This window comes from Vulpes vulpes, chromosome 4, assembly GCF_048418805.1.
Source record: "Vulpes vulpes isolate BD-2025 chromosome 4, VulVul3, whole genome shotgun sequence".
Classification (NCBI taxonomy): Eukaryota; Metazoa; Chordata; class Mammalia; order Carnivora; family Canidae; genus Vulpes; species Vulpes vulpes.
Genome location: NC_132783.1, coordinates 55,882,908 through 55,897,360, shown reverse-complemented (window position 1 = coordinate 55,897,360; position 14,453 = coordinate 55,882,908). Strand labels below are relative to the sequence as shown.

The following is a 14,453-nucleotide window of genomic DNA, read 5'->3' as shown; positions in this document are numbered from 1 at the left end:
TCAGTTCATTCCACACTGATCTCCTTACTGATCCTCTCATTAGACTAACATGCACCTGTTTCATGGCAGTGAAGGGGCAAGCAAGGAAACTTGCTGTTCCCTCTGCCTGAAGCTCTTTTTCCTAGATATCCACATGTCTAGTACCCTTACTTTCTTCAAATCTCTGGTCAAATGTCAATTTATTAAAAAATGGCCTTCCATGACCATACTTTAAAAATAGCAAGCCTACCTCTACCTTCAGTACTTCCCCCCACTTATGTTTTTATATTTATCCACAAACACTAGCAACATCTAACAAACTAGAGTATATATTTATTTATTTATTGTTTATCTCTCTCAATTATAATGTCAGTTCTTTGAAGATGAGATTCTATTTTCTTTTCTGTCTCCCCAGCATATAGAGCAGTGGCTAGGATGTAGGATGTGCTCAGAAAAAATTTATCAAAATCCATTCATTGAAACAACATGGTCAAAATAAAACTATTCACACACACACACACACACACACACACACACACACACACACAGACCTCCTTTCACCAAATTTTTGCCCTCTCTCTAAATAGCTCCACTATCCCTTCAGTTGCCAAGTGGAAAAGCTAAGTGTCCTCCTTGGTCCTGTGTCTTCCCTTCATACTCCAGATACAATTCTTCAGAAGTCCTGCCCACTCCACTACAAAATAGATCCCAAGTCATGCCACTTTCTCTCCATCTTTACTGCCACAGCTCTATTCCAACCCTTCAGAATCTTTCACATGAACCATTGCAATAGCCTCCTAGTTGCTCTTTGCCTGTAGTCTTGACATCATACAGCAGCCAAAATGATAATTCTAAAGCATTAATCAGAGCGCACCACTTCCCCATCTCCTTGGCTCCCATTACAACTGGAATAAAATCTAAAATACTTATCACAGCCCACAGGCTCTACATTAATGGCCTTTGGCTGCCTCTCAGACCTCATGTCTCTCCATCCTCTACTCCTTGCTATAATCTCATCCAGCTATCCTTTTTTTTTTTCTCTTGAACAAGAAAAGCTCATCACTATTACTTATTTGCTTTTTTAAAGTTCTTTCTTCCTTGAAATTCTCTTTCCCCAGGTCTTCATATGGCTGCCTCCATCTCACCATTCAGGTCTTAATTAAAGCATCATATCCTCCAGAGGCATTCTCTGACAGTTCTCTGTAGTCACTGATCGATCCCTCCCACCTATTATTTATTACTTTATTTTTAAATGCTTTATAGAACTTACCAGTATGTGAATGAATGAATGAATGAATGAATGAACTACATACAATTGTCTCTTCCACTCTCTCACTCCCAGTAGAATGTAAAATCTTTGAGGGACATGACTACTTCTCTGCTGTTCTCCATTATGAGCCCAATGTCTAGAATAGTGCATGGTTCATGGCATAATATATACAGTAATGATTAGATTACTGACTTCATAATATCCACCAACATTTATTAAATGGCTAGCATGCACCTTTCTCTGTTCAAAATATGAAGGCTAGGGATGTCTTGGTGGCTCATTTGGTTAAGCATCTGACTCTTGGTTTTAGCTCAGGTCATGATCTCAGGGTTGTGGGATCAAACCCAGCATTGGGCTCGGTGCTCAGTGCAGAGTCTAGTTGTCCCTCTTCTTCTGTTCCTCCTCCCACTCACATGCTCTATCTCTCTCTCTTTCTAAAATAAATAAATAAAATCTTTAAAAAATATATGAAGGCTATACAAAGGTGAAAGTAATTTCTATACGATGAGATAAAAAGTAAACAAATTATTGCAATGTAATGCCATATTCTCTGTATTCCTCTCCAGGCTTCCTAAACATAAACTACACACATCATTGGAATCTGCCAGTCTATGATAGTGAGCTATTAGGCAATATTGTGAGTACACTGCCCTGTCATTATGACATATGTCTGAACAGTTTAATGTATTTGGTTCTTGTCATTTTAACAAATGCAAATTTCTCTTTGCTAGCCTCACTGCTTTAATTCTCTTCTTAAAAGTTAATTCAAATTGCATCTTCTAAACTCTTCCCCTTTAATCACCATGACTACCTCACTACACTTCTTAAGTTCTTCCTCTAAATTCCTAGGTTTTAATAATTCAATTCAGAAAGTGCTTGAGTGCCTGTGAGCATATTGAGTCTGTACATCTTGTCTAAGCATTCAAGGCCCCACTTTCTGCATCTACTGTCTCACCTCTATGCAGCCTACGTCATTTGTTAATTCATTATTCTTTTTTCCTCCCTTTTCTACTCCTATTTGGAGAGCATTTCCACTTCAAATACTATATCCCTTGCTCCCACTTGCTCAGCCAAACCCAGTCACAGTCAGATTAACAATAAATTCCTAGATAACAAAATAAAAATTATAAGAGAGTAATTAAGCCTCATCCTAACACAAGTTGCTATGACACAAAATTTAACATTTGTCATCAAGCCTTAAGGTCATATAATATTCAAGGTTCCTATATATTAGTAATGAAAATATTTAATAAGAAAATACTGATTAAAACACATATCTATGATAAGCTGGCCAAGATTTGAAAAATTTTAAAGTCATTTATTTTTTAAAGTAAAATATGTTATCCTGAGACTACTTTCTGAATACTTACATATTGTAACTCAAAAGCTATGAAAAATATTTTGAAGATATGACATTAATTTATAAGTGCATTTATAATTTCGAGTAGAAAAAATGTAGGTTTTAACTTAAAACACCTTAATTTTTTTCAAAAAAAATTAAAAGTATTTTAAAAGTATTACATGAATCAATTTATTATGGCACTCATTTAGGCATGAAAATGGAATGCAAAATTCTAATATTTCTAATTCCAACTAGAAATTAGGGAACTTACTATTCAAAATTTGCTTAGCATTCTAAAACATGAAATGAAGAGACTAATTTGACTTCAGGCACTCAACATTTTAGTATAATCTTAGCAGATAATTTTTACTTACTCTTTGCCTGAAACAGAAAAGAGTGAAGGAAGGTGAGAAATGAACAAAAATGAGTGAATATTAATTCTTTTTTTAATTTTTTTAAAGATTTTACCTATTTATTTATTAGAGACACACAGAGAGAGAGAGAGAGGCTGAGACACAAGCAGAGGGAGAAGCAGGCTCCATGCAAGGAGCCTGATGTGGGACTTGATCCCCGAGTCCCCAGGATCACACCCCCGGCCGCAGGCGGCGCCAAACTGCTGGGCCACCGGGGCTGCCCAATTCTTTTTTTTTTTTTTTTTATTTATTCATGAGAGACATAGAAAAAGGCAGAGGCATAGGCAAAGGGAGAAGCAGGCTCCCTGCAGGGAGCCTGATGTGGGACTCCATCCTGGGAACCTGGGATCAGGCCCCAAGCCGAAGGCAGACACTCAACCACTGAACCACCCAGGTGTCCCAGAGTGAATATTAATTCTGAAGTGTGCAGATTACCATTGTAAATTTTATAATTACTATCAAAAATTTAGGAAGGCAAAATATTGTCAAGCTGTAGTATATCTAGAATTCTGTGTTCAGAAGAATATGAAAATTAATGCAAAATTTCTAGAATCTAGATAGTAGTAAAATACATGAAAGAGAGAGGAAATCCAGGTCATAGGAAGTCCCAAAGCTTATATTCTTTGATTCCTACTGATAAAACAGTAGAAGATAAATCAAATGCCTTTTGTTTACCTTTGCCTGATAAAGATGTCATTTATATTTAATTCTTTGAATCACTTTCTGGGCCATTTAGGATACACTATAATAATTAAGAATTAAAATTTTGAGATAAACTCAATGGACAATGAAATGCACAAATCTTAAATGTATAATTTGATGAATCCTGATACATATATACACCCTGCAACCATTAACCCCATAAAAACATAGAACATGTCTATCATCCCAGAAAGTTCCCTGTGTCACTTCTAGGCCACCCTCACACCCATAAGCAACCAGTGTTGAGTTCTATTGCCATAGATCAGTTTTGCCTATTTTTGCACTTTATAAAATGGAATCATGCAGCGTCTAAACTTGTGTGCCTGGTTAATTTTTCTCAGGATGATGTTTTTAAGTTCATATATGTTGCACCATGCATCAATAATTGATTCTTTTCTATTAATAGGTATTTCTCTAAATGAATATATCACAATTGATTTATATGTTCACCTGTTACTGAAATATTGGGGTTGTGTCCAGGTTGGGGCAGTTATGAATAAAGTTGCTATGAACATTAAAGTACAAGTCCACTGTATGTTAACTAGCTAGATTTTAAATTAAAAATTTGAAAATAAAAATATATATATATAATTTATATATATATATATAAATATATATATAGGGAAACAAAGCAATCTACAGATTCAGTGCAATCACTACCAAAACATCAACAGCATTTTTCACAGAACTATAAGAAATAAAGCTAAAATTTGTATGGAACCACAAAAGATCCCAAATAGCCAAAGCAATTTTGAGAGAAAAAGAACAAAGCCAGAGGTATCACAAGTTCAGATTTCAAGATACAGCACAAAGCTGTAGTAATCAAAACAGTATGGCACTGGACAAAAGCAGACACATAGATCAAGAAAACAGAATAGAGCCCAGAAAAAAACCCCGACATATATGGACAATTAATCTTTGGCAAAGGAGGCAAGAATGTACAATGGGGGAAAGACAGTCTTCTCAATAATTAGTGTTGGGAAAACTGGACAGCCACATGCAAAATAATGAAACTGTACCACTTTCCAACACCATACACAAAAATAGACTCAAAGTGGAGTGAAGACCTAAATGTGGGGCCTAAAATCATAAACACCCTAGAAGACAACATAGGCAAGTAATTTTTATGACACTGACCATAGCAACATTTTTTCTGGATAGGTCTCCTAAAGCGAGGGAAATAAAATCAAAAATAAACTTATGGGGCAAGATAAAAAGTTTTTGCACGGCAAAGGAAATAAAAAAAACAAAAAGGCAACCCACTGAATGGGTGAAGATACTTGGAAATGATATAACCAATAAAGGGCTTAATATTCAAAATATATAGAACTCCTACAGCTCAGCATCAAAAAACCAACAACCTAAACAAACAATCCCATTAATAAATGGGCGGAGGACCTGAATAGACATTTCTCCAAAGAAGACAGATGGCCAACAAACAAGCAAAAAGATTCAGAATGGTTAGAATAAAAAAGCCAAGAAATAACAAGTGTTAGCAGGATGTGGAAAAAAAAAACCTCTCACACGGTTGGTGGGAACATAAATTGGTGCAGCCACTGTGGAAAACAGTATGGAGGTTCCTCAAAAAATTAAAAATGGAAATGCCACATGATCCAATAATTTCACTATTGGATTTGTCCAAAGAAAACAAAACCACCAATTTGGAAAGAAATATGAATTCCTATGTTTATTGCAGCATTATTTAAAATAGCCAGGATATGGAAAGACACACATACACACACACATACACACACACACACACAGAATATTATGCAGCCAAAAAGAGGATGAGATCTTGTGATTTGCAACAGTATGGATGGAACTAGAGATTACTACGCTAAGTGAAGTAAGTCAGACTGAGAAAGACAAATGCCATAGGATTTTACTTATATGGAATGGAATCTAAAAAAATCAAATGAATAAACTAATAAAAAGCAGAAACACCCCTATAAATATAGAGAACAAACTGATGCTTGACAGACGGAATGGGTGAAGGGGAGTAGGAGATCCAGGCTTGCAGTTATGGAATAAATAAGTCACAAGAATAAAAGGTTTGGCATAGAGAATACAGTCAGTGGTATTGTAACAGCGTTGTATGGTGCCAGATGCCACTTTTGGTGAGCTTAGCATAACACGACATACAGAGAAGCTGAATCACTATATTGTATGTCGTATGTTTCTGAGAACAAAGTTCTTTATTAGAATCTATATTCAAATAGTTAATGCTAGCATATGGCTTACCTTTTCATCTTCCTAGCACTGTTTTTGATGAAGAAAATTCACCTTCTTATTTTTTTTTAAGATTTTATTTATTTATTCATGAGAATACACAGAGAGGAGAGAGAGAGAGAAAGGCAGAGACACAGGCAGAGGGAGAAGCAGGCTCCATGCAGGGAGCCCCACGTGGGACTCGATCCCAGGTCTCCAGGATCATGCCCTGGGCTGAAGGTGGCGCTAAACCACTGAGCCACCTGGGCTGCCCTTCTTATTTTTATCGTATTTTTTATAATTAATGGTTTCTGGTTCCTAAGTTTTACATACCCTAAAGTGTAAAATATATTTTTTATTTTTTCCAGAAACTCTATGGTTTTTGGTTTATAAGTTTAAGTCTCTTATCCAGCCTACATTAATTTATGTATAGTATGAAATAGAGCTTGAAGGGTTTTTTTCACACAATTATATTAATTATTAAATTTTAATCTCAAGATTTTGGATGAGAAACATAAAAAGACAATATACTTAACCAGCACTTAAAAATGATTTCTTTTACTTTGCCACTTTTCTTTTTATTATTATTGATGTTGTTTTCAATATAGCTCATGTCTATATAAGAATAGTTCAAACAGAAGTGGGCTAAAATGGTTCATAGGTCTAGAGAGGGCAAACACCTCTGCCATTTGGTTCTGACACAATTCCACCTTTTCTGAGAATCCAGCTTTGCTGGATGGCTCAAGCCTAGGAGGTCTCACACATCCTGGGGCCAAACATGAATATTGAGCAAATTATATCACCTGCTTCTCTTATGCAATGCACTGATATTGGCAAATTATTTTTATTTTCTATCTAGAAATTACTTTAGCAGCCATCTGCAAATCATGCAGTTGCCCTCCTGGGTAGTGGGTCTATCGCAGCCCTCTTTTAAATAAATATACGACAATGTTATTTTTCAGGGCTTTTAAAAATTCTACAAAATAAGCAACCAAGTGAAAACTAGCACCTTAATATATCTAATTATGGAATCTTCATTATCTTATTGAAGTGTTTTTAAATCTACAATTTCTATTTAATATAGGATATACGCCAGCATTCTTTCCTTAGGGAAACACAAGCTCCATTGAAATAAAAGGAAAATAAAAGCTATGTGATGCAGAATTTTATCTTGCCCAAGGCCTAACAAAAGAAAGGCAATTGTTCTGAGCAGTTAATAAGGCCAAGATAGAAGCTGCACCTATTAGCAAAATCCAAAAAAAATTTGCAAAATAACAGTTCACATTTCACACCTCTTTAAAGTCCTGTCAATAAAATCAACCAAGGGAAAATAGTAAGCATGTTTCATTTTTGCTTTTATAGCATAGATATTAACTGGTTCACAGTCACAAGGTTGATAAAATATTTTGGGAGAAACCAATACAATTTTGTAGTTGTGTTTATTTTGTCCAGAGAATTTGACTTCTTACCAAGAGTCACCATGTCTGACTCTCCTAGGAATCAGATATTAATATTGTATGAAAGTTTTTGTCTTCCTCATATTTGATTTTCACAAAGCACTGAAGCATTTCAAAATATAGAGCTAATTTATCATTTTTGTGATTTTTACACAAAACTCAAATACTTGGTTAAAGTGTTGTGTTGAAAGAAACAAAATGTAGCAACCAAAGGTAATAAAAAGTAATTCTAACTCCTAGGTATACCTCTTGAAAAATAGTAAGCATTAAGTATTAAAGGAACTCTAATTTATAATCCATTTCTTTAAATCTTTATTTTTTCCTCATTCCTATTGATTTCCAATTCCAATTTTCCCCACTCTCTTTTAACTCTCTTCCCTAAATTTCCTTCTATTTGTCTCTTGATGAGACTTTCCCTTTCCCTTCCCTCTTCCTTTTTTATCCCTTTCTCTTTTTTCTCAAGACAGTATTTTCATGCAAGTATCCACTCATGCTTCTATTGTTCAGCCTCTAAAGATTGTGCCAATCTGCATAGCAAATTTGTTAGACAAGAGAACAGAGAAAAACCATGTATTCTCACACATTAATATTTTCTGTCCCTATTACATACATATCCTTTTTCATAAGCAAATCCCAAGATATTTTAAGGTACCCAGCATTCCAATGCACCTCCAGCTAGTAGTTATCTGCATCAATCAAACTTGACAGAAAGACTAAGCAATTTGCTCAATTAAACTGTAATGAGTAATTGGGCTTAGGGCTTTGTGTCCCAAATTAAAACATTTTTCCAGTGAACACCAAGCTTCTTTAAGGCTTTCTGTGAACAAACACACCTTACCTATCTTCAAAACTGCTTTCACTGGCTATATAAACTGTCCCCACTTTACAAAAACAAAGGATCTTGATTAGAATAAAAAAATTAAACCTATGATACAAATTTTGTGCAATTACTGGCTGAACATGCACAGGATAAATATGACTTATTTTGATCATGGTGGATTCTTAAAAGAATCACAGTATGCCAATTAAATAAACAGAAATGTAAAAACCCTTATCCCCATAACCACTTAGGGACAAGATCCTATCTAATTTCGTTCAAAACATAAGACTACTGGGTATTCCATTGTTAGAATATAAAGAAGATCACAACTTAAAATAATACACATCATCTTTCAGGTAAAATAAAAATGAAATCTATGACAAGGAAATTATGTAGTCTACTTCTAATGAGTGATTTCAAATATTTAATTCTACATGGTCCATACTGGAAACATCACACTTAAAATAACATTTTATCAAATGTCGAAGACCCAAAGAACATTAAATATCACAAAGACGCAAAGAGCATTAAAAACCAAGAAAAACTACTATAGTGCTACAACTGTCTAGGCCTAAAAGATCCTAAAGTCAAATATGATTTTGCTCCCTTTTGAAAAGATGTATGATAGTAGAAAGGTAAATTCAATAATATGGGCTCAGTTTTCAAAGTGTAAAGATACATGAATTTTGAGTTTTAATTAAACCATCTCCTTCAGGACACTTCCCACAATAACAGTAAAGCATTTTCCATCTTACTTAATTTCAATGATCCTAGCATTTCATTCCTATTTGATCTGGAGATTAAATATAGCTAGTCTTCAAAGTCAAGCAAGCCTGTAAGCTATATATGTAGAGCATTTAAATAAGTATGTAACATTGAGGGGTGCCTAAGTGGCTCAGACAGTTAAGGGATAGGACTCTTGATTTCAGCTCAGGTCATAATCTCAGGGTTGTGAGATAGAGCCCCACATCAGGCTCCATGCTGGGCATGCAGCTTGCTTAAGATTCCCTTTCTCCCTTTCCCCCTGACCTACCCACCCTGCATTCTTTCTCTCTTTCTAAAAAACTAAAGTATGTAACATTGAAAATATACTTGTAATCTTTACTATCATTAAATGATTTTTAAATATATGTCTGAGAAATGTGAACATTTCTGATAGAAACTGTATGGCCTACATTAAAATTGTTTGCGAGGGCTTTCCCCTGTTTTGTTGAGTTTATTTAGTTAATTCATATTTATATCGTTTCCTTTTTCCATGATCAATGGTCTTCTATTCCTCAAGATTACCAAGCAATGTTTCTATGTTTTCCAAGTAACTATTGTTTATTGTCCTATCCCCCATCCCCTAGCTATTTCAAACTAACTTCACTCCTTTCAAACTGTATGTATGCCCTTCCCAATGAACTCTAAATTCTTCAAAAATAATTTTATCTCCTCATTCACAGAGAATACAGACACTGTACTAGTTAGGGGACAGTCTAAACTGCTATAACAAAGAGATTCAAAAATCCAGTACTTAAATAAGATAAATGTTTATTTTCTTCTGACATAATGTGCAAAGGCAAATAGGCAAGCAGACTAGGCTCTGCTCAGAAGGATAGCCAGCATTCCAAAAAGACAGCTTGGTTCATGCCTTCACATGATGAAAATATATGGTATTCATCTCTGTATCCAAGACTGGATGCCATTTTAGTCATTTCCCAATCAGGTGGAAGGAGAAAGGGTAATCCAAAGTAAGCCACTTGCTGCACCTTTCCTAAAAAATATACACATCATCCCATTCATATCCCATGGACTCAAACATAGTCACATAACTGCATTAGCTGCAAAAGAGACCATTACGAGGGAGATTCTATTATTAATAAGAATAAAAAGAAAATTAATACCAGAGGATAACTTAGTAGTCCCCATCAAACCAGTAGATAGAAAATTTTCAAATTATTTCTGCAAATTGTAACTCTGCATAATTGTAATTATGGGTCAGGGTGGACCCATAAACCACAAAAAAATGCATCTAGATCCACACCCTTATTCTTATTCCCTTTGGTTAGTGGAGGATCTATTCACCCTCCTTTCATCTTGAACCTACCTTTATCTCATTTTTCAGGAGGCTTCCTCTGTTATCTATTCTCTTTCTCTTGTAACTTCAAATATACTATGTCTGCCAGCTTAGTAGCTTTAAAATCAGCAAAGTGGATATATTTACACCACAGAAATGGGCAAATGCCACAAATCTGAGGGTTTTGTTCCTCTGAAGAGCCAGTTTTTAAACATTTGTTAGCATATCATTGTGTGCTTCAATTCATTATTTACATACAAGTCAGAGACTTTTTAAACCATGAGGTAAATCATGGTTATGTGATCAACTTCACAAACATCATAAATCTGGGCTGTTATCTTTTTCATGGGCTCTTAGAAAGCCTTGAACATTCTCATCCTACCACTTACCTCATTGTGTTGCAATAACCTGCTTACTTGTTTGTATTACCCTATTAGGCTGTTTAAAGCTAGAAAGTATTCTCTTATGTATATTCCTAGTACTGAAAACAATGCCTAACCACATAATTAGTGCTTAAAACTATATGTGGAATAAATGAATGAAATAAATAAATGTGCTTTCTCCCAAATATTTGCCAACCTCCACATCACTACCTTTAAGCAATATCCTTGTTACCCTTTACTCCTCAGTTTATGAATCTTACATTTCAGTTCGTTTTTTTTTTTTTTTTTAATTTATGATAGTGACACAGAGAGAGAGAGAGAGAGAGAGTGAGAGAGGCAGAGACACAGGCAGAGGGAGAAGCAGGCTCCATGCACCGGGAGCCTGACGTGGGATTCGATCCCAGGTCTCCAGGATCGCGCCTTGGGCCAAAGGCAAGCGCTAAACCACTGCGCCACCCAGGGATCCCTACATTTCAGTTCTTAATGGATAACAGATAATCTATCCATTCCTGATCACAGTTTTTTAAAAGCAGCAATAAATTTGACTGGACTCTTAAATATTAGAAATAGCTACTCTCATCAAAGTCACTGAAAATGTTCTTTTGCATTTTATTTGCTCATATTGTACAAAGTTTGGCTTGGAATAGAACTGCAGCCTCAGCTTCCACCTTACAAAAGCCTTCTGGGAAAGAAAGTAGTTCTTGACAGCTAGCTTCTGTAGCTGGAGGACTGCCACGAAAAAATCTGAATATGCTGCTGTTCCTTAAAATAAAACCCTCTCCCTCATTCATGTAAATTATGTTGCTTAAGAAGGATTATTTCCACAGACGAGTACAGAATAATTAATGTAATATGCAAAACCCATCTCTAACTAGAATTTTGACATAATCTACTCCCAAATTCCATCCCTCAGAAAATGCAGCCAAAGTTAAATATCTTTATCTTTTATAAATGACACTTACCCCCCCCAAAAAAAGTGTTCTTTGCAATAGCCTATCTTAGAATCTTAAAGCCTCTTTTTTTGTCAAGTGGTAGTACTCTAATTTAATTTTATCTCATATTCAAATTTTACTATCTCTCAACCTCTATTTTAAATTAGATAGCTTTCATTGATATTGTCTATTCAAATATTAAATCATTTTTTACACAAAAATGTATGAGTCATCTACTGTGTGCCTGGCCCTCTTTTAGGCATTGAAAAACCCCGGAAATAAAAAGATAATAGAAGAGTCCTTCCCTTGGGGAGTCTATAGTTTAGCAAGAGAGAAAGACAGTAAACATATAAATAAATAAACCATATACTTTCAATGAATAATAAATGCTCTAAGGAAAATAAGGCCATGTGAAGGAATGGCAAATGATGTTTCAGGTCAGGGAATAGGCAGGACAGGGTGGACTATTCTGGATAGGATAATCAGACAAGATTTTTGTGAAAGAATAAAATGTAAACTCTGATGGGAAAAAAATATCCAAGTGTACAGTGAAGGGGAAAGGATTCCAAGCAATGGGAATACAGCAGCAAACTCAAACACCTTGAAGTGAATAGGAGCGTAGTGTGTTTGACTAACAGAATGTCGGTAATGATAGGGGAAGAGTGATTTTAAATCACAGGGTCTCTATGTTTAATTTTATTTTCTTTAAGAGAATACATACTCATATGTTAATCATAACCTTTCAAGGCTACCAACATGAAGTCTCTAGACACAGAATTGGGAATAGGTGGGCAGTGGCAAATCATTGTATTTCAAAGATTACCGATACAAATAACTTCGAGTACCAATACTAAGGCATAATTTAAAAATTAGAAAATGATGAGTCTTGAGTTTTTATTACCTTTTGCTTTATTCTTTTTTTACCTTTTGCTTTAAAAGTATTTCATCGTAAGTTTCTTTAATTCAATTTTTAATAATGGCTATGTTTAATAACTGGGTGACAAAACTCTTTAGAATTTAATAACTGGTTCCTGCAAGCTGGTGCATGCCAACTCCAGCACACCACTAATGCATGCTGTCTGTGAGTAAAGATAATCTTTTTTTTTTTTTTTTTTTTATTTATTTATGATAGTCACAGAGAGAGAGAGAGAGGCAGAGACACAGGCAGAGGGAGAAGCAGGCTCCATGCACCGGGAGCCCGACGTGGGATTCGATCCCGAGTCTCCAGGATCGCGCCCTGGGCCAAAGGCAGGCGCCGAGCCGCTGCGCCACCCAGGGATCCCTGTGAGTAAAGATTCTTTCATCTGTCCAGAAACCTGACGGATCTATGGAAATATTTAATTTCATATCCCGCTCCCGTTGCCAAATGGTTTCTCCCATTTCCCCACACTCACCTGAAAACAAACAAAAAAATAAAATAAAAAAAAGGAAAAACTGGTTTGTGGATATATCATTTATGACATATCCTGGAAAGTAAGCTGGGGGTAGGGGGGAAAGTGGTTTAATTCTTATGATTTCTCATATATTATTGTTAAGATCAAAAGCCAGGGTTCTAGGATTCCATACTAGCCCTTAGCAGTGAAAAACTAATAAAGTTGTTTTAAGGCAATCATATAACAAACTTAAATTTTGTAGTAAGATTACTAAGATGCTCTTTAAGGTGCCTAAGCACTGAGATATTGATTAAGTAATGATTAAGTGACTAAATGTCTAAGCAGAGGGCAACTGTTTTAAATGCTAAGTTCTTTTTGGAAAAGCAAAATACACTAGAATGGTGTATTAAATAACCAGGATCACCATGCTCCAAGTTGATAAATGTAAGAGCATTGCTAGAACTGTAGCATCCTAAACACTGACTTATCATGAATATGTACTTTTATTCTTTTCTTATTCTTAGCCACATCTTCACTATCACCCACTTAAATTTAAACAAATGGCCTACCAAACATTAAAAATTTTCACTGTCATGCTTGCTTAGGCAGCACATATACTGAAATTGGAACACAGAGAAGATTAGCATGGCCCCTGCACAAGAATGACACACAAATTTATGAAGCATTCTGTTTTTAAAAAAAATTTTTTTCCACTGTCTGTTGGAGGCCTAGAGCAGATGCTACTATTTATTTTAAAGGAAAAAAAACAAACACACACAAACAACATGTAATAGTACTCCTAAAGTTGCAAAAAAAATTAAAAGAGTTTACAGATCGGCTCTCTGGTATAAGGAAGAAAGAGTTCAAATAAAAATAATAAATTATATTAAGTATATATATATATAGTTTTGTGTGTATATATATATGAAATACAAAAGCGTAAGATCATAATGGTTTTTAAATACATACTTCAGTTATAAGCAAAACGTACAAATTACAAAAGATCATGGGATTACACAGGGACAACTGCAAAATGGTTTTCCTTAACAAGAATTTGTCTACACTACTATTTCAGCACGTTTTACACATATCAAAAGACAGATGTACAATTTTATGTATGGAGAATTGTTTTAAATGAGCTGTACATTGTATCATAAAACCTAAGCCAAGAGGCAAATTGGCCTGAAGGCCTTAAAAGAAATGAGCCTGGATACTCATTAAATAGAATTGACTATAATTCACTAACTCCGTAGTGTGGTACTACATTTTGTATCAGAATAAGGATTGCCTTTGGCTATACAGTTTACTCTAAAACATGGACATAGTGGACTGCTCATCTTTCACTTAGCTTATTACACATCAGATGGAGCATTTAGTTATATGTGGTTTAAGGAGCAGATTATGTTCTAAATCACAAGAACTTAGTTACTGAAGAGCAAGAGTGAGTTAGTTATATGTGGTCTAGGAATCCATAGGAGTTAGAGGTTTTGCAATATAAGAAAAGTTGCAATAAAA

General features: G+C 35.1%; 1 protein-coding gene and 1 pseudogene across 50 annotated transcripts in view; one reads left to right on the top strand and one right to left on the bottom strand.

Annotated features, from left to right (window-relative positions):
- The window catches only part of MAPK10 (mitogen-activated protein kinase 10), a 299,098-nt gene that overhangs the window by 206,407 nt on the left and 78,238 nt on the right, over positions 1-14,453 (bottom strand). The gene's annotated exons all lie outside the window — the stretch shown is intronic.
- LOC112919765 (U6 spliceosomal RNA) lies at positions 13,536-13,635 on the top strand (annotated as a pseudogene).